The 22,980-nt window shown below is 33.7% G+C and overlaps 1 protein-coding gene across 1 annotated transcript in view; it reads right to left on the reverse strand.

Moving 5' to 3' along the window:
• Positions 1 to 16,363, reverse strand: part of LOC124352685 — a 72,596-nt gene extending 56,233 nt beyond the window's left edge. Inside the window, exon 1 of the mRNA XM_046802271.1 lies at positions 16,253 to 16,363. The gene's annotated coding sequence lies outside the window, so the exon portion shown is untranslated. The remainder of the gene's footprint in view (positions 1 to 16,252) is intronic.
• Positions 16,364 to 22,980: the final 6,617 nt, after the last annotated feature.

The following is a 22,980-nucleotide window of genomic DNA, read 5'->3' on the forward strand; positions in this document are numbered from 1 at the left end:
AGTAGTCGTGGGGCCATAGAGTTAAAAATATGAAAGTACGGTTTTTCAAACTTTTAACTAGACAAATTTTAAACCAACATACATTTCAATAATATTTATACCAGTGTCAGTGAACGAGAGAAAAAGGCTCAAGATGATGTAAAAGTTATACCATTTTAACTCTGATTGACGGTCAAACTATTTAATGACAAACTAGTTTATGTACTTTTACAACGAAAACTGCCCCCCGTCCCTAGAACTACGAGATCCAGATGAGTGAGAGACGTTCAGTATTACTACAAATGGAACATCCTCGAAGAGCGTGATAATCAAGTGCTTGTTGTTAGTCAATCAAAGCAGTCACAGACATGTTAGGAATCTAGGTGCGATTCTCAGACTATTGAACTACTAAATAATGGTCTATTAAATCAAGTTACATATTCAATCCATATTATATAATAATTGATCTCATATAAAAGATATGAATGAGAATTGTACCTTTAAATATATGGGCGACAACATCACTAGCTTCGTGGCAAACTCCCAACTTCCACTAACTTACCCGATTCCGGTACTGTGAAATTCTTTATGTACTTTTAAGACTGAAAGACAATAACTATTTTGAATTGTTTGAACTATTTTTGACGATGGAAGGATTGTGAAGGAAACAGTATTTATGTTTCAATTTTAAACGGCTCCTCTTTAAACAGTGTCGTAGGAACCTCATTTTCTAATCTACTTTGGACTATCAACGAGCTCTGTAACTCAAACAGTTCTGTAGTTCAATCTTGAAAACTTGTTACTGATTTTTTGTTTCACTGAACGATGGTAAATGTCCGGAAAATCCTGTTTTGAATTATTATAACAAGGTTTAAAATACTAATCCTACTCCTAAATTTGAGACTAAACCAGGAGTTGCGTGGTCAGTTTAAAAAAATAAATACGACCCTTAAAATATTATTTTAAAATAAAGAAATAAACAGTAATAATTAACCACTTAAAGCAAGGTTAGTTTTATCGTGGTAGTTTTATTACAATCACAAAAAAGGGTTTACGTGATTTTTATTTGCATACATACATTCAAAAATAAACCTTTTGTTTGGAACCTGATGTCAAAGAGATGGTGACAACAATGGCAACAGTCAACACACGTTAAATTATTTAGTTCATTCACTTGTACACATCCTTGGGTTGGCATTCTCCTATTCACTGATAACCTTGTTTAACTTTTCTATTGCGTCTATCTACGTATAAACTGAAACTGGGAATTAAAATATGAACTTCCTTGAGTAATCACAATTACAGAACCATTATCGCGCGTAAAAACTGCAGATGCAGAGCATCGCTGATCGACGTTATCAGCTGAGCGCTGAGCAGTGAGCGTTGTGTACCACAAGCGGGCGAACATTGTACCTATGGTTACAACACACCCTCTCTGACCTCTAGGCCGGTGCTGACGTAACAGGGGGCCCGCCTGGGGATATCGAAAACCTACTTTACACTCAAGAAAACTTTTATAAGAAAGAATAGATTAGAATGTAGAATTTTATATAATACTAAATCGCCTCTCTTAGACTATAGCACTGTATTATCCCCATCGAAATAATGTCTTATGACTATCAACATTTCGTTAGAAGTCTTTAGAAGTACATGTATGAGAAGTTGTCAAGATTGAACTACAAAACTGTTTGAGCTATAAACCTCATTGATAGCCCAAAGTAGATTAGAAAATGAGGTTCATACGACACTGTTCAAGGAGTACATGTTTGAAATTCAAATATACATACTGTCTAAAATACTATTGACAGAACTAAAACTCATAGAATAAGCGTTCCTATGACTTTGTCGGTGCCATAAAAAATGAATGTATATGCGCCAAAGTTAAATCTGAAAAAGTCAAACAGTAAATATGTAAAAAAAAAAAAAAAAAAATAAATCTATATAAAATAAAAAAAACGTTTTTTTATGTTTTCTTAAAGTCAAAGAATAAAAAAATCACTAAAGCTTTTACGAATTCAGTGATAATTATATATAAAGTTTTATTTCAGAGACAAATGAAATTGTTTTTTCCTAGAGTTTTCTGAGGTTGTAATGTAGGTTGTAATTTTTCTTTAAAATGTAATATGATTGCAGTAATGTTGATGCTCCATTTATTAGGGACGAATCTGTACATTATAATAAAGTGAAAATTTAAGAATGGTTTTTTCAACCTAAATGTTCTATTATTTTTTAAAGCTTTTTAAAAGGATTTTTTAATATGATAAAGATTTTTAATTGAACATGTCAAAAATGCCTTTAAATTGTTCTAAAATTTATAACTATTTAGTGATTTCTTTAATTCTTTGATATTTTACATATTGTGTACATTTTCGAGTGGTTATGAATCCATTACGGTTTGATTTTTCATATTCATTTTTGATATTATATTATAAACGATTTTTAATTTATTTTTATGGCTCTTAAAAGCCGCAGGATCATTCATTTTATAGATATGCTTATGGCATTTTAGACATTATTTATAGTTTAATTTAAAATAGTCGTAAAAGTGTCATGTTTATCACATTTTATAATCTACTGTCCAATCTGTGAACGATAAACAAACAAACAAGTTTATCATTTTCAAAACAGAGACAATTATCAGGCTTGCCAACCTACTGCTCGCGGTCTACAAAACTGGACTAATTTATTTGAATACAGAAGGCGCCAACATAAAAACTCGTTTCCCTCCACATCAAGATGTATTAAAAGAAAATCATTGCAGTTGTTGCGTTACGATACAAATAAATACTATATTAATTTAAAAAGCTGACAGTAAAACATATTCTGGCCGATATCCAGTTCAATCATAATATTATAAATACTCATTAGCTTTGACCAGCTCATGGAAGACCTCTTTAAATCTATTATCTAGTCTTGTCTTCGGTACGACTCTGCGTGTACTTGTAGACAGCTACTTGGGGTTGTAGACTTGTACAAAATGAAAATACGCAGTTCATGTACCAATTGCTTGTTCACTTAGAGGCTGAAAAATGTATTATTTTAGTTTAGTGTTATATGGTCCTTTATCGTGTTATTAGGTATTTCGTAATACTTTATTAGAGCTCAAAATAATGTTTATTTAATTAAGTTTCCCTTGTATAAGTTTGATCTTTTGTTGTCGTTTCGTGTAATTAGCTGGAAGACTTACATCATTACATACGCTCATTATAGTAATCCTCTAACAATTGACTCATAGGAGAAAAAAACCAGTAGCTCAAGAGGGACTAAGTAGACTTCTTAGAATGGGTTTCATCAACATCAGATATGTCATCAAATACCTTAAAATGGTTCATTTTAGCCACAAATACTCGTATTTAAATGCGCTGACTTAACTCTTTCAGAAGCGATGTTGCTTTAATTATATTGGTGAACAAGGTTGAATCCGTGCACCATTCGGGTTTTACAAGGACGCTTGAGTTCCAATACCGTAAAAGGAAGCTTTACAAATTGGCAGATCCTGTCTTGCGTTGAGGGCAAAATATACACGTCATTAATACTCCGAATATACAACTCTACACGTAATTGTTGGGTAGAATGTGTACCAACAGAGGAACAAGGCTACGTTTACTTCTAGCGGTTTTGTAGGAAACTACACACTTTATCCTAAATAGTCATGCTTCTCTTCTAGAGTGACAAAATAATAAGTTCCGTTATTTATTCATTGTGTTTTGTGCTGTGTTCGTAAATTTAAAAATATGGCTACTGCAGATGAATTATCCTCACTTTTATTTCTTATTGACGCCAGAAGATGACCCACTAGAAGTCGAAATTTTAGTAGAGTTATGACTTCTGTGTGAAGTATTTAAGTATTTGACTAATCTACTCGTATGTATTAGCCCATGACGCTTCGAGTCAAAAGCCCATGGAATAAAATCTAGAGGACGATCATGACAACTTCGTGCTCAAGCCTTTGCCACTTTGGAATGAAGGGTATTAACACTTATTTGGAAATATCAGTTGAAGAGGGGACAATGCTAATAAACAAAATTTTACATTGAATAAGACTTGAACATGAAAAATTATTTTTGCAGTGATATAGATCATTTGAGCAAGTAACTCATTGGAGGTTAGTATCGCTTCTGTACATTCACTGTATAGTGCCAATAACCAGTTTAGGACATAAGTGACAGGTATAAATCACGCATAAGTGAATGGAGCTTATTAAGAAATTTAACTTCTTGAGTTACTAAGACTGTTGTGAACAACCCGACCCGGTTATGTGAGCCAGAATTTCTGACAATAACATTTTCACAACTACATGTGAACAGTAACTAACAAGTAAGTGTAATTCCAAAAGGTACAAAACGTTGAATTTTATTGCATTTAAGTTACATAATGGGGACAAACTTTATCAGGTGGAACACGATTGTTACTGAAGCGTGCTGGTATTGATTTAAATTATGTAATGACATTTCCCGGCTGAATGCTCTCCCGTTCACAAAGTGACAGCTGTCAATCTTCTGGTTCTGACACGGAGTGGTCGTGTATGGTTCCCTTGTTTCACTATTGGGAATATAAGTGTAGCCTATTCCCTGCGTGCTTACTACACCATGGATGCTAACTAGGCTACGGATGCTAACTAGGCTACGGATGATAACTAGGCTATGGATGCCTGCGCTCTTATGTCATATTTTTCCTACTTTAAATGACAAAAGGTTTATCCAAATATGGTCACGAAATTTGCTTTTATCGCAACTGATTTTAAATTTAATGGTTACAATTTGAATAACAGTATAATATTTACTGAGAACATCCGGTAGGAGTTTCCGCTAATTTTGAGGTGCCAGCACTAATTCCAGTGTTGTGCACTATCATTTGTGATAATGCTAATTATTAATGCGTGGGGTAGTATAACAATTAGTGTCGCAAATTACCATTCCCGTTATCCGGGTTTGAGTCGCGCTCAGTACAATACAATTTCATACTTTGACAAATAAAGACTGAACTGGAGAGCGAAGTAGTAAACCTTGCTGGTCAGCTAGCGTTTCAAACAATAGATTAGTTGGTTATAAAACAATCAGAAGTACTATTGTGCCATACTGGCAATTGGAGACTTGCCAGTTTGATTATGCTACGAGAACAATGGTCAGTTGACAAGTTATGTCATACAGCTTTACAACAAAACTGCACACAAACAAATATACGATACATTTCAAGACTGTAGATCATAACAGGATTGCATAATATCTCAAACAGTTTACAGTCATTTCCAAATAATAAACTTTTAAAATTAATTTAATAATGAATTAAACGAATAAGTTAACGGAGTTTCTCCCCTAGAGGTGACACACAATGCATACAACATAAATTGCAAAGCAATGAAAAACACATTAAAGGCGTGATGTGAGATTTTTGAAAAATGAAAGGTTTTCGATGGTAATATAATATATTTAAAGAATTAAACCTACTCTTATTTTCATACAAAATTAAAAAACCCTGACCTTGGTCGTAAACATTAGCGTGACCCACACTAAGGATGACCCAGTAAAGGGTTATCATGCACGATAAACTTCAAAGCAGAAAGTGGTCACAACTATCTAATATTTCGTAAACATATCCGTTGTTTTAGTGCCTAAGATCACAGTCTAATACTTTAAAGGAACGTTAGGAACAGTTGCATTGCCTTTAGATTTTCAAGTATATCAAAGTGGGCTTGATTTATACTATGCACTGTAAGCAATCTAGTTTATATCTGAATACCTCGCTAAATATAGTAAACTATTAAATCTTACGATGCTAAGGGCAGATATAACATACTACAGGAAGCCCCACAACTCTCTTGACAAATTTAATGCATACCGTATTATAGCTTAGGTGAAGACAAACACATTTTATCATAGTAATATGGGTCTCCGGCGCTTAGTTTCCCATCTGTCTGTCTGTATGTGTCTTTTATTTAAAAAATATAAACATTTTTAAATCTACCATAAAACTATATTCTAACAAAATTAGGTCAAATATTTATAGTAACAAGGCAAGTAGATAAAAATGTTATGATATAATTTTTAATGTTTTCAAAATGGTAGTCATTGTAATCTTAATTGTTGAATATCTTAAAAACCAGCAATTACATTAAAGAATAACAAGGATAGCATTTTTAGTGAATTTGATCACAAATCTAATGAAACAAACTACAATTTTTGAATTAAATAATAAATAACTGGTTTAAAGCAGATTTACTATGACAAAACACGGTCCACATTGAGGTTCTCAGCAAATAACCAACAATAAAAAACTGAATAAACGGCAACTCCAGGATATCCTATGACCTGTGTTAGTCTTGATCTGAGCAATAATGTGGTCAGGTCAATAATAAAATTGGCACTTCTCTATCCACACTTGTCAGAGAATTACGAGACAATTTGTATGTTAATATAACGAGGATTCTTCCGAAAATGGCCATAGACCTTATAACTCAGAGGGTTATTTCAGAACAATGGTGAACCAATCCTTTCAAAATCACTTATATATATATCGCCTATTCAATATAAGTCGTATACAGGGCATCTCGTTGGAGTACTATGTCATATACTTTCTTAAGGCTGTATTCGAGTCATTGTGGAAGACAATACAACACTTTTTTGATGATGTAAAGTTTGTAATAAATTATACAACTGTAAATCGAGTTGATCTGCAGTATTTATTTACAAAGATAAAATCAATATTTCAACATTCATGACAGCGTTTCCGTATTGATATAAGCGATAAAATGATCTAAGTAGATATATTTTCATCAGCCATAATATCGATAAGTCATGTAAGCACTCGCCGAGGGGGGACATGATGAATGAGTGTTCTTCTCCGGCTATTTTCACGCCGGGGTATTTTCAGGAGTATAAAGAGTGGGTGAGTGGGATGAGTTGTTTATTATATCGAACGGCCAGCGCGACCTGACAAGTATACTGCTTGTCGCTGGAAGCTTGTCTGCTTGTCAACTCATGCACCGATCCAACGAAGCACTACCCCATCACTCTACTGCTTCATTGATACTCATTGGGGGCAATTTGGCATTGTACCTAGCAAGCTAAAAGCTTCTCGTCGTATACCGTGGCATGTCGTAATGAAGGAATACAAGCGGGTTTATGAAAGGTTGACTTAAAGGATTGTTTGACTTCATAAATCAACTTGACTTCGTTGGTCAACACAACTGCTTAGTAAAGAATATTAGTAAGCTTTCGAATACTAATTGCAAACTAGACACATCAAAGTACTTTAAAGTGAATTAGGCTGAGTGTAATGCACCACACAGTTTTACGTAAAGCCCGGTCCACCTAGATTCCGTCGCATATAAAAAGGTAGACTGCTGGAATATAGTATCCATATCTCTTTACCGAATCGAAGTTGAATTGAAGACAGGACAATCCGAGTTAGTGATACAGTCAGAAACACGTGATGACCGATTTTAAATTCAGCACAGTCTGGAACCATCCTAAATTCTGGCCTTCAAGTACTGGATCATTTAATGACATTACGATTCCAATATTGAAAACAGTAGTCCTAAATGTACGCATGCCGGTTCTTTATGCTAATAATACACAATATCTTACGTTTGAGAATAAAGAGTTGCGCCAGAATTGATGGTTGAGAGAGAGTACTGATCATCCAGAAGTTCTCAGGAGGTTTTACTTCTGGCTGACCTTTAACTGTTAAAGAACATACACTAGGTATGTTAGAAAATTATGTCACTTATACCTGGGCAAAAATTAGATGTTTTAGGGCAGCATATCACTAATCTCAAGTGTCAAGATATTGGGGTAAAGCGATTGCATGATGGTATAGTTTACTTACCAGGATGACGGTTGAACAGGGTGATGCTATTTTTATTAATTCAGGCTTAATCAAGTCGAAGCATGACGGAGACACCGTTATGACTACAGAGACTGGTAAGAACAAGCTCCTTTATTCCAAGATGCTTATCTGAGAGTTAGAGCTAGAGCTTTAAAGTTAGATAGTGCTAACTCTCTCATGGAGTCTCAGCAACAGAATGCCACAATCATTACCTCTTTTTCATAATTAATATTCTATTACTCCGGAAGCCGCTAAAATCTTACAATCTTTGCCTAACTTCAAACGCTGACTTCTTGGTTGCGTCTTTATCCAACGTGCTAGGACTATCATACGGGAGCAGTTACTTGACATGGATGAACACTACAAAAAGTTACAATAAAGGTCAGAAAGCAGTAAGGAGATGCGAGTTCTTGATTATTTTGTTATGCAAGAATGTGGAAAGCCTTAAGTGCAATTACAATAGAAAAAATCTTGTAACTGGACCGTGTTTGCAGTCCTGTGATATCAGTGTAATGAGATTCACTTCTGAGTATATATTTTATATTCGAATTAAAATGTGTGTACCTTAGTTTTCTTGGTTCTTGTTTTGTAAAGTAAAGGTTCAGACCTTTGTTTGAACAAATGAACGTTTGTTCAATGAACTTTATCATAGCACCCACAACTCGTGGTTGGTGGTAGTAGAGGGCATAGGCAGAGCGAAGCTGGAATTGTAATTGGTAATGTTGGGTATCGCTAGAAAAGTTGATAACACTTAGACCTTCGCTGACAAGCAAACAATTCAAGGCCTACATCAGTATACGAGTAAATACTACAAGGTATAAAACGACATAAAAACTCCAAGTCAATAAATTGGAGGTATAACTAACAACAACTATCCAACAAGTAGTCAGCAGTTAATATTAATAGAATGATTCTAGCAAAACAAGCATTTCACGATAAGTGCGAGGTACTAAATACATGCTCATATCAGCATTGAAATAATTAACATGTTCACTCATAAAACATTTGTTTGGAACGTACTCATATACGGTAGCGAACCATAGAGGGAAAACTAGAAGCTGCTAAAAATGTGGATTTGTGGAGTGGTGGCATCGAAACAAGCTGGAAAGAGAAAAGAGCAAGGAGAAACTTCAAGAGCAAGAGAGGTAGTCAATGATTTATATTCAATCTAGGAGAATTAGACTAGTCATATCATCAGGAGCAATAACCTACACAATACTGGTTTGGAGGTATGGTACAAAGAATAAGATTAGGAAGAAGGCCTAGGTAATCTTATTTTCAGGAGATAGTGAAGTATGGATCGTATGTGGAGGTAAATGGACATTAATAATAAAACCGCGGGGCTTGATATCTGAAAAGTGTTATAAACGTGTATTTATAATGCTATAGGTATCTCACTAATTATTTAGTTATTCCATAAATCGAAGTAAACAGCAAGTCGACCTACTTCAACCTGTAGCTCATTATTATTTGTGTTTCCTTAAAAAATATAGTTGTTCTACTACGCTCTTCCGTATTAGAATTGCAGGCATAGTGTCATCTGACATAGACAGGAGTGTTAATTTCAATTGATCCATTTACGTCACTCTGATGACGCCACATATGAATATGATAAGATAATAGGTCACAATAACACGTCATGGATAGGTAACCGATCCGTCACTGACTTCTTGTCAAGATATATGGAGTAACTATTAACTGATAACAAAATGCGTTGAAAAAGTACAAAGGGCAGTTAGTTTATTATGACCTGTTTTTTAAACCGGCAATAAAGGACCAGATTTGAAACAAGGAAGGAAAATATTCAATTTATCAGGAAACCTTCGATTAGATCAGTGAAGAATGGTTGTATTTTGTAAAGACAATCTGAAACACCAAACCGTTCAGAAAATGTATAAATAGTCTCACTCCAAGCAATATCAATCAATCATTGGAGAAAACATTAGCAGTTACAATTACAGAATATGATGTTTTATCGTTGCAAAACTAGACTGTTCGTGTATTTTAAAGATAATAATTTTGTAACAAAATTAGTACTAATATTATAATATAGTTTACACATGGGATTTTAATGATGGAAGCAATTAGAAAAATTTGCCCAAGAGGCAAAATGACGAGATCATGTTAAATTTGTGTAAGTGACAATAGTCTAATAATTGAATTCAATAAGAATTAATGAACATTAAACAATATTTATATTAACATTCATTAAAAGACTATATAATACATTATATAGTTCTCTTAAGCTCGTGAATAACTAAGAAACTAAATAAATTAGCGATCACCTTCAATTATCAGGTGGTAAAGTGGGATAAAAACGTCAGATGGTATGGAAACTGTTCAACAAATGTTACGAAATTGTGTTACAACAAATTTATAAAAACATATTTTTCTGCAGGTACAAAATACTGTATATTTTTAATGTGGCTGTTTTTCTTTGCTATAACTAAAAAAAAGCTTTGGGTAGAATAAGAAACAGTTTAATGCACTAACTGTGTAATCCTTGCATGAATACGGTGAGAGTCTACTACTGTATAACCATTCTGGCGTTGACCCTGCTTTTCTCACGCCAGCCAGTGGGAACTGCTTTGTTGCTTGATTTATTGTAATTATAGTTATTTTTACTGTGAACGACCCTCGCTAACAGTGTATTTATTTCAGTTATGTCCCACACGTGAGAAAAGGGATAAATTTAATATTATGTCGTATTGAATTTATGTTTTGTTACTTGAATTTTTCATTCCAATGTAACTGTCCGAGAGCTCTTTTGTGTTTATTAAACTAACTAATGCACTATTTCTTAATTGCACTTTCTTATTCATTAAGGATCCGACAAGTCCTTCTTAAAATCATGTAGTCGTCTGTCCGTCCATCCGTCTCACTGTCTGTCCGTCTATCTGTCTGTACGTCTGTATACCCATCCATCTGTGCGATAACTCATAATGGACAATTTCAAGGTACTTGAAACTTGGCGTATAGGTTCTTCTTGGTCCATGGAAGTACTTTAGTGATTCTTAGTCAAAAGGTGAAAATAAAAAATTCTAACATATTTAAATTGGTCTCGTGGATAACCATTATTATAACGAGAATCGATTTGAAAAAAAAATGAGTGCAATCATATAAAATACTAACACAGGTGATGTACTAATTTGTTAGATTGGTTGGTAATACGTTTATTAAGTTCTGTTGGGTGCTTTGTACTACGTTGTGTCAGTTTGTTTTATAAGAAAAATTAAGTATGTATGAGACTACACAATATAAATGAACATTTATGATTCCAAAATAAAATAGCTGATATATGATTCAGCTGGTATTCGTATGTAAAAACATAAGATCAGAAGATGTCTCGTCCGAAATATATACGTGACAGGAAGCTGCTGAAACACTTTTTGCACAATAGCAGGCTACTCCAACGTCGCTGTAAAAAAATTTACGTGAAAAATCAATAAAGGAGGGAACTTAGTAACGGGAATATGCAGGAAAATATTCACACATTTGCAAGAAACCGTAGTCACTCAGTGTACTTGCGTTATCATATTACCTGAAGTCAGAACTAACTAACTAAGATAAGGCTATGAGCAAACCTTAATGGAGATAACATGTAGAAATAATAACTTACATCTTAGTGATTGTTGTCAAGCAGAACACGTAAAAATAAATGCATGGTTATTTTTTAATGTTTCCCAGAAATGTATACATTGACGCATTCCACGATATTCCCACGGTATATAATTTTAATGTACCAGTAAAACTGTTTTAGTAGTACCTTATCAGGATTTTACTAGCAAGTCTGACCATATAATTGAAGTATTACGTGGAAAAGCAGTCAGGTATTGTTTGTCATAAAAATTGAATATCCTGAGAATAGACTAGTTACTCCTCATTAATGACTCACTAGTTGACTTATGTAATATGTTTTAATGCAATCGAGTAACTTTTCACGAGAAACTAATCGCTCGGTATAATAAACTCGCGGTCCTTGTTATATTTAACTAACTTAGATTAGTTGACAAAAAGTAAAACATTTACTGCAATTATGGTTACGTGACCACGCGTGTTTGCTAACTATTGATACATATGGTATTTATAATATGCTTGTTTTGACGCGCTTTGAAAAAGTGTTTACTTAAAAATTATTTTGCATAGTTAACGTGTATGTAATTTTTAATTACTTTTCTTATCTTGACTCTATTTAAACGTCATATTACACGTATGGTACAAAACACGTTTACTACCTTTTATAATGCAAGCCAATCTTTTTCAAATGAACCCAACACTCTGAAATTATATAGCACCTACCCTTTAATTTGAGAGGACCTCAAGATTCTTTTAAATCTAAAATAACGTCAATTTCCTAAATGCATATGCATTCTATGTGAGCGACCTATCATTTATATTGAAATTGTGTAATTTGTCTTCAAATTTATGGGGTCAACCTATTTATCTAACTCTCTGTAGTAATCCTTGAAACTATTAACGACTTTCACGTGCATTCTGAGTGCAATGAGGTTGATTTGATGCACTTATGGAAAATTCTACCTTTTAGGAACCTCCCCTAAAGTATTTTTTGTGGTGTTTTTTTGATTCAAACAACGCCTTCACAAAAATCGGAAACAACGTTTTTCAAGTTTGGGGTTGACTAGATTGTAATGTTCGTACAGAATCCATATGCAATATGTAAAAAATCATTCAGCCATGAAAATAAATAATTTATACTGATTTTGTTCTGATGATAACCGGTGTTAAGGAAGTTGACAATAATTGTGTCTTGAGTTTATCAAATATATTTCCTAATTAAGACAAAATTGTTGCAACACTAATTAAGGAGCCAAAATCAATCTAAATTGAGTATTTGTTACGTAAGTCGAAGTCAGTCAAAGTGTCGTTCTTATAATATTGAAATTACGTAATCATCGTTACGTAACACTTATTTCCTGGCTTGTAAAGGACATGGGCTTAGTCATTACATTTATAATAAACTGATGATAACAGGAAATGTTTTTATTTGAATTTGAAGGAACTAAGACCTGAATTCTTAAATATTTCCTCAGACATGTACAATATCCATACTGAATAACATCTTGACGGTTCATCAACATTGAAATTCCTTGCATAAAATTTCACTTTTAATTAAATCAATACAAATATAAATATCGGTATTAGTATTTTTAGTACTATTTTCTTACCAGTGGTAGTATTTGTGGCCATTGCAACCAAATTCAATGTAAACTCAAAATAATTTTAAATCTGATTATTATTATATTATATATTATAGTTGTAAATATTCGTGTGGTTAAAATGTGTTATACATATAATAAAAATATATAAATGTTGTAGTTAATAAAAAAAATATTTTATATCCTTTATACTATCTGGTAGGCCCTTCGCAAAAGATTTTATACCAACACCTTTAATTTGTAATTATTCGTATACTCGTATTTCGTTTCTAAACTGCACTTACAGTTCTTGCGATACAGTGATGAACCTTAGCGACAAACTTATATGCTATATTCTGTGGATCAAATGATCTTGTTCATTAAAGAAGTTTGACAAAATATATTAACTATAATATAGTTTTCAATAGTAACGCTGCTGTTCGTGCGATTAATTCCAAAATGGTGGCTGCTGGATTTTTAATAGTGCAAAACTAATTTTTACCATGATCACCCACCCTGTGTGTTCTACGAATATTTTTGACGAAACTTAAATTGATAGTCTACAGCAGGTAACTAGAATTTGAGTAAATCGACAAGTTTTGTACAAAATAGAAAAAAATTAGATATTTTAAAAGCATCCTTGGATAATTTTTCCTAACTGGAAATCCCAAAAATCTTCAAGAAGATGTTCGGAGGTTCTAAGAAGAAAGCAGGAACTCATAATAAATATTCTAGTTTATGACTACCACAAATTAATATTAAAACACATTATTGTAGTCATAATTTGGAAGGCACTACTACCGAAAGTGTACAATTTTGAAAATCTATACTTATACCCCATTTAAACTTTGATTGGCATAATTTGAGTTATATTTCCTTCACATCAGGGTTTGTCTCATTGAACCTAAAAAGATCTATAATGATTCATAACTGTTAGAACTTGTTGAAACGAAATTTCTTTTGGGTCATAATTCCTGAATTGTACAATATTATTTCAAAAGCATAGGGTTGCTCTCCGAATTTAGGACTTTGTCTGACTATTTTTACGACATTGAAGAGCCACCCCTAGAATGTCAGAAACTAATCCAGAAAATGTTATGGATTGCATTCATTTTATTTTAATTTGCAATCAAAAACTACTCTAGTCTCCAATTACAGGTCCGCCCATATGACCTCTTCGGTTTTATTAAAAACTACCATAATCTCAGAAAGTTGCAGAACCTGCAACATAAAATATTTACCATAAATGTCACTTCGTAGACCTAAGTTTGATAATGCCGTATTCTCTGTTTTAAGTGCTCCACCCCGCTGGTCTTTATACGTAGATCGTGATACAATCCAGTAAATACTAAAAAAGCATGTACTGTTATTACGTATACATACACGTTACTCCATAGGTGCTCAAGGTTATATGGTTTTGCCGTCAGATTTGAGGCATACGCTTCATTGGCATTGAATTAAATTCCAAATATGCCTACAAAATTCAGTAATTACTGAAACAAATACCACAAAATTTTATTTATGGATCAGCCTTTAAAAACTTTTTAAAGCAAATATTGAATTTGCAGGAACCACAGCATTGCATGCTATAGCTAGAGTAGTTTTAACATGTAACATGTTCGCTAACAGAGGTTACAAGTAGAAGTGTTGAGTCAGTGCGTCGCTCGGCAGTCAAAGTGTAAAACCAATGACTCACTATTTTGCGTGATCAGGCCTTTCCTGTGACCTGGATATACTGTCTAATAGCTTCGATTTTCGATTTCAGGGCTCTACTGGTCCTCACATGTTCAATAGTAAATACTCTAAAATCACGTTATGAGTTAAAAAAAATTACATTCACTTTATCTTACACGAATTAAGACACACTTCGGTACCTGACTTTTAAGATCCGCACTATGTCGCTTTAAAGGGTTTAGTGTTAATCCAAAAAAAAAAAAAAAAAAAAAAAAAAAAAAAAAACAATGTTCAAAGAAACAACATTTAGTTTTGCTTAGTCAATAATCTCTGTATTTGTTTATTTGAACTTTGCTCTTCAACTTGAGAACTCTTCCTTGTCAAGCAAATTTTGCGTAAGCTCTAGTGATATGTGTTGACCAAGAAAAGTGTTAGCTCTCCAACACGAGGGCTGCATTACACTGTTTACGTTACTGGGCTGACATTCAACGATTCGGAAGTGATCCAGAACTTTAAATGATCATTACTTATATCTGGACTGCTAGGAACGCCGCCATACTAATATCAGGTGCTTCCCGCCTAGAGTGCTGTCCAATGCATGATGACTTATGGGTATTTGTAGAAGGCCTTAAACGGTAGTTAGCGTAATTCAAACATTGTTTATACATATCGGTGAATTTCCGCTCAGAAGTGAATTAAATGATACTGTAAAATAAAACCAACAAGCCATGCAATGGGAATAAGACACAACATAACCACCAGATAAAGACCAGATAAACTATTATAGAGAATACTCCGCTCAGAGCGTCATCATAACTTTATTTTCACATTTCTTCTATTGAATGTTCAAAGTTCTTGATGCAAAACTTTACTGTTACCTAAAAAATAGATTATTTTGCTACGCTGAATATAAATCATTGCTTTAAGTTATTCTCATTTGGATGCCTTAATAAAACTTACGAATATATTAAACGCATCACTTTTAAAGTTTTATCTCGAAAACACGGAAAATGAACATTTTCTTAGCTAAAATTGTGCTGAAATTATTGATTTTGTTCATTTTACCACTATCTGTAGAATAAAGAACATTATAGAATTTTGAATTGAGAGCGCCCTCTACCGTTCAACAATATTTTATAGTGCATCGAAATACAGGTTTCGAAATTCAGAAGTATTCCTGATTCAAGGCCTTATATACCTCTAACTAACTCTCTAGATAACTTCTTATTAAAGAAGTTTTCTTTAATATATGCAATAGTTTAAAATTCTACTATATACATTCTATATACGAGAATATATACTATGGCAATAGACGAACATATAGAAGAGTTTGATTAGTAGTACAGCTAAAGAAAGGTATTTATTTCCATGTTTACTGTGGTTCAAATGTATTTTTCCATTATCGTTTCAATATAGAAGGTTCATAAGGAATCTGATGATTTATCAGTGCGGCAAGGATTAATGTTCAATTAACTTTACTTGTGTTTCAGGATGCACGTGCACACGAAAAAAGGAAAAACTGTAGATTCAAAGAGTTGTTCAACTTTTATAAGATTTGCAGAGTGTTATTTTGACATTTGTTGTTACTCAGTTAGACAAAGATACATAGAACTTACCAAATCGGTAACTGTGGACTGACACCCGCGGACGCGACACGACAACTGACGCGCTGCTCACCTCAGCCTAAATACAAAGATGCGCGCGCACCCGACCATTGTCCACGTTATCAGCTCTGACGTCACACTCCAGAGCTCTCATTGTTGGTGATTGTCGCGCGTCATCACCCCTCCCCCACCCGCGCTGTCTCTTTATTTATTTAACTTATCGCCGCTCAAACATAGACGATGCCTTATTGGCTTTGCTGCAAGCCGCCCGCTGTTTTATAATGAGTTGCCTTGATCGTTGTTACACTTCAAACGAATCACGATATCTATTGTAAAAGATTCTTCTTGTCTTCTTACGAATGGTCAGATACCGTTATATTACCCCATATTCCAATCCGTTTTAAATACATAACAAATCATACTATTCTAGCTTATAATCATGATTATACTATTGGAGTTAACAAATGCGATTTGGTTTCTTATCAGTCTGTGTTATTTACAGCGAACGAACCTCTTGCCGCTCGTAACTTCTGAGTGTTGAGTTCCAGTTCACAGACTTGGTTCCAGGAATCTGGGTGTCATGTTCATCTGAAGATATAAAAAAGTCAGTCACGAAGAAGCTCAAAACGAACTCTTTACATCGTTTTGACATCAAAGACACACTGACTACTAAATATAGTGCAATCTAAGTGAAGAGGTATTTTCATTGTTTAATCAGGTACACAAATGAATGCACACGATGTTTTAGACACGGTCTCTAAGCAAGGTTGTGTGGAGCAACCGAGGTTTCAACACATTTTTCGGATCTCTTCGGACGAACATCTCTAGATTCCAGAAATCAAGTCTGAGACAGCGTCAGATTCCAGACACTACACTAAGAAGAAGGTGAACTGGAGCTAACTCAACATTTACAGTGTTTTTTGTAGTGAAGAAGTTATTAGTCAGCGCTGTATATAGAAAAAAATATGTAGGAGTAAATTCTAAAGTCGGAGTGAATCTCAACGGCATAGTCTTATACAAAAATGTTTTAAATAAATCGATACAACGGTATCGAAGGACCCGACAAAACCGAAAAAAGGTATCGCACATACACACGGACTTCTCTTTTACTCCCAAATTAATTCGTTCCTTTGACAAAGAGGAACCTATCTACCAAATCCCTAGGGCTAACGAGAGTTCTCGCACAGACAGGAGCACGCAGGGACACGATTTCAATAAAACCAGGCGGAGCGTTAATGAACAAACGCTTGATAAAGTTACAACATAAATTACTTGTAAGGATGATAGAATTTTGCATGATCTTTGTTTTAGATGGCACGCCGGGCGCCGCGAATCCACAGGAAGTGCCGACATTGATTTTCGTGTTAGTATCCCACTTTCGCCTGTGCCGGTATGACGTGTGATAGTGCTCTTAGACTTCTCGTGATCGTGACTTGCATCTTGTGCAGTGACAACGATTGGTTTCATTTTCTCCTATCTGGACTTCAAGCAGCGTTCGTGAATATTTTAACCTTTTTCATTTTCTTCTAGTTTTCTTTTTTTATGTAATAATTATCCTTCCTCCTGACCAAGGGAATAGATTTAAATCCACAAAACGTCATGTTATACATTTTATAAGATATAATGAAGAAACATTTTCAAAATCCTATTATCCTTTCAAACTTTCCATCGTTAATAACAAATTGCAAACATAGAATAAATTACATAAAATAATGCATTTTGGTATTCACATTTATTTTCCAAGTTTTGCGTACTCAGTTTCCTGCTGTTCATTAATATTTATGGAAAACGCCTAACATTCTATACATTTGAATATGAATGACCTTTGTATTCAGTTTCCAGAGTTTTATTACTAGTATAAAATTGATTTCAGAGATTTAAATTCTGATTGGTATGTACTTCTCAAAGGCTATTCTAAGAAGATGTCAAATATTTCAGTATCCAGATAGGAGTTGTGTATGATAACTTTAGAAATTTATTTTAGTAATGACTATATGTATTAAACCTCTTACGCATGATAGTATGATTATCACGCTGAAAAAATGTAACATTAAAAAAAAATACGAATCACCGTGTCCGAGCAAATTAATTGATTTATTAAGGTTACGAATAATTATAATGTTAGAGTAATATTCAACGAACTTTCCCTCTTCAATAATCAATACTAACAAACTACTCGAACAATTGGGTTCAAATTGAAATTATATATACAAAACGATTTTGATTTTCACATTTCATTAATTTTAAGTGTGATATGGGACTCGTTAGCGCACATTGGTTAAACTAGTATTAACTGTATTCTGTTTCAAAACAATAAATAGTAAACTTATACAAATTGAATTTCTTAAATCCTGTATACAAAAATTATTAATAGACAGGTAATTTAAATCGTATGTTTTCTGAAGTTCGGCTGTACATCGAACGATGGAGTGACTGAGATAAATTGTTTAGAAGACGGGAAAGGATAAATGGTTTGACCCCTCCCCCCCCCACTACAAACACGTTACGTTAACTGAGCAATTATACTTTCACTTTTCTGTAAGAAAATGTTGTAAAGAAATTAAGATTGACTGATTTCTATTGAAACAAATCAAATTTCATATCCAACACCACACACAAATTGAACGCTAAACTGTCACAAAAGGTATATATATATATATATATATATTATATATATATATATATATATATATATATGTACGTATATGTAAATATATATATACGTAAATATATATATATATAAATTATCATTATTTAAATTACCTTAAATGAAATTCATGACTATCTTTTGTGACAATTTAACACGTCGGTGCGTTATAAAAAGCCCAGTCACGCGCGCGCGCGCGTGTGTCCGCAAGATATTTCTAGAAAAGTTTGAAGTACACTGAAGAGGTTTTGTACCAATATTGGTCTATTGAAAATGAGGCACAACCGAAAGTAATGTTTTTCTTTCTATTCCTCATACCGAAGTAGATCATGTGCGGCGGAAGTAGACGCTTCTTAACTGAACTATATTTTACTGATCAGGCCAAGAAGGCAAATTCAAATTTTATGTTCGAATATAATGCATTCGAACTAGAAGTGGTTCTGTACGCGCAGACCTGAATAATCATAACCAGTCGCAGTTGTGCTTACTGTCTGTTTCTCTTTAGCATAAGCACAGGAATAATATCTACTTGAAACATACCTATGGATTTCAACAATAATACTCGTACACACTGACTTTAAATATTTCAAGTGTTACTAAAATCATTGGAGTCATTCTCTCAAATATCATGGAGAGAAATTCGAATAAATCATTGATACTTGTAAAAACTTCACTCTCCGACTTCAGATCAGCTACTGCTCTTTAAACTTAAACTCCCACTATTCCAAAATGAATCAGGGAATTATTATATCACAGGTAATTCATTTATAAAGAAAATTCCTTCATGTAACAACTGTTCAAGCAGGAATGTGCGTGCAAAGCGAAGCTAGTTAGATTATGCTTTTCACAGGGGTAAAATCAATGTTAAATTTTAGCTGTTCAAAAATACAACTAACTCTTATCTAGACAACATAGTTCTATTTCCTAGACTACATGAGATCTTCGTAATAAAATAGTAGCGATGATTTGGATTAATTACTGTGTACAAGGTATATATATATATATATATATATATATATATATATATATATATATTTAAATTTATTAAAAATTATATGTGTGTGTGTGTGTAATGGTGTAATATGGTGTAATGGTAGCACATTCACCCGGCATGTCAGAGATCCGGGTTCGACTCCCGGCGGAGCAAGTACTTTTTGTGATTCAATGTTTATTGAAATTAAATAAGGCTATTGCCATTAATACAATGTAATGTAAATAAAAGTCGTTTGACAGGTATTTGGTCTTCTGATCATATGTTAGTTTGCTCATTTAAACGCATATTTGACAGATACGGCCAAATACAAATTAATTGAATCGGAAAAAGTAAGCGCTGTGTGGTGTAATGGTAGCACATTCACCCGGCAAGTGACAGATCCGGGTTCGACTCCCGGCGGAGCAAGTACTTTTTGTGATTCAATGTTTATTGAAATTATATATATATATATATATATATATATATATATATATATATATACACACACACAAAAGTATTTATTCTGTGATTTTCTCATTACAATGGTTACACCTAAGACCAATATAAAAATGTTAAGTAACGCTCAGCCAAATTCCATGGAGTGAGACATGCAGTATAATCAAAATTTATGTTGCCTATAGAAATTAAGCTTCATACAAATTGTAAGTCTACGGGTCAGTACATTCTCGAAATATCTTGCGGACAGACATACAGACATACGGACAATATAAAATATAAAAATCCTATATTTTTCTTTGTTAGTGTGGGAACATTTTAGCAATTGCAAAATTTATTAGGAGTGATATTAAATACTCTCGAGGGAAAAATACAGAACGAATATTAAAATAATCTTTCATAGTAAGGAGTCAGCAGGTTTGAGTTGAAACAATTACACATATCCCGTTCCTCCCTGCACAATTTTCATAAAAACAATATGGCACCATCTTTTTTATACCAAACAATGGGTTCGTTTATAATGATCATTATAGTTTTCAAAGCAAAGTAATGCAGCATCAAGTCAGGTCTGCTTTTATCTGATTACTGTATGAACAAGATAGTATGATGTTGTGTACATTACGTCGCATAGTGACGTCATGTCAGCTAACTACTAGCAGGTCTGTGCACATGCCTCTAGTATTACACACTCAAGACACCTTAACAAGGTAATCACCCTACATTGTATTCGTATACAGTAATCCCATTGTATCTTGTATAGCCTTGTTAATTAGTATATTATGTGCTGGTACAACACAATGAACCCCGCCCGACACAATGGAATAAATTAACACCCCAAATCCTAATTGCTTTCTTGGTTTATTTTAAATATTCAATACAATTTTGTTGTATAAAATCATATGTAAGTTTTTATTCGACTCAAACAAAATATATCATATCAAATATTGATCACAACATATCAAATTCCTAAATATCCATATTTTTATGTTCATAATTAAGTTTAGTCATAGAAAACTGAATCATAAAGATCTTCTTTAATTAGTTTGAATGTACAGTAGTTCGAAAGGAATCAAACTATTAAAACGAATAATTGATTGGCTGAGCGTTAGTAAAGCATATCACTCGAGGGGCTGAAAAATATTAATTTTTATCCACATGATATATCGAAAACGAACTGATATATAGACTTGAAATCTTGCACCTAACTACATTTATATATAAGCAACATCGAGTTCGATGATGGTGCATGTAATTCAAAGCATTTGGCTGAGAATTACCGAAAATATTAACAGTGCTCTTGGGTAACCATGATGGAAACGAGATATGGTTCATCATGTTGTTTCTTTACCACTAGAGTACTGTAACTTGCCCTCCAACCATGTCAGGACTGCTGTCCCCAGGATAACCCGCTGTATGGTTCATCTTGATGTTCGATGAACTAACTACCGTTACTCGGCATTTACTGTAAATTATGTACGTATATTTGTCCGTTATCATTAAATTTATTGTAAGGGGTACTTTTCCATCGTTGTTGGTAATAGCTATTTTGATGTAATCGGTTATTTGAGAAGGCCAAATTCCTCATTGGACTGTTCCCGGCTAGTTTTACAAATCTGAAGTTTTGATCAAGTATGTTAACCATTAAAATGGGACTAGTGACATCTTCTAAATATTTAGATAAACAGTATTTTTAGGCCGCTATTCAAATGTTTGAGAGTTTTAGTGACGTATCTGTTCAAAGTCCAAAATCTAGGTTTTGTTGGAACGAACCAATATGGATTAACCATACACTTTATGATAACGGGATTTACATCAGTACTCATTATACACTTTAGACAATTTACTAACGTAGGTGATCAATAAGGGTTAACAGATGACCATTAAAGGAGACGTGCTTTCAGTCCCAAAGAAAGAAACATCATGTGATACATTGAGGGGAACTGTTCCTACTTCTTTTCGACCTGGAGGCACATTATTTCCAAAGATTACTCTTAATTTTTTGAATTCCACAATGTCTAATGAATGATGTTGTACATAGAAAGGGCTGTTCGACCTGGAGGCACATTATTTCCCCAGATTACTCTTAATTTTTTACATTCCACAATGTCTAATGAATTATGTACATAGAGAGGGACTGTTCGACCTAGAGGCACATTATTTCCCTAGATTACTCTTAATTTTTTACATTCCACAATGTCTAATGAATGATGTTGTACATAGAAAGGGACTGTTCGACCTGGAGGCACATTATTTCCCCAGATTACTCTTAATTTTTTACATTCCACAATGTCTAATGAATGATGTTGTACATAGAGAGGAACTGTTCGACCTAGAGGCACATTGTTCCTGTAAAGTGTCCAGATTACTCTCATTTTCTTACATTTCACAATGTCTAATGAATAGTGTTGTACATAGAGAAGGACTGTTCGACCTAGAGGCACATTGTTCCTGTAAAGTGTCCAGATTACTCTCATTTTCTTACATTTCACAATGTCTAATGAATAGTGTTGTACATAGAGAAGGACTGTTCGACCTAGAGGCACATTGTTCCTGTAAAGTGTCCAGATTACTCTCTTTTTCTTACATTCCACAATGTCTAATGAATTATGTTGTACATAGAGAGGAACTGTTCGACCTAGAGGCACATTGTTCCTGTAAAGTGTC

The sequence above is a fragment of the Homalodisca vitripennis genome, chromosome 1, assembly GCF_021130785.1.
Source record: "Homalodisca vitripennis isolate AUS2020 chromosome 1, UT_GWSS_2.1, whole genome shotgun sequence".
Classification (NCBI taxonomy): Eukaryota; Metazoa; Arthropoda; class Insecta; order Hemiptera; family Cicadellidae; genus Homalodisca; species Homalodisca vitripennis.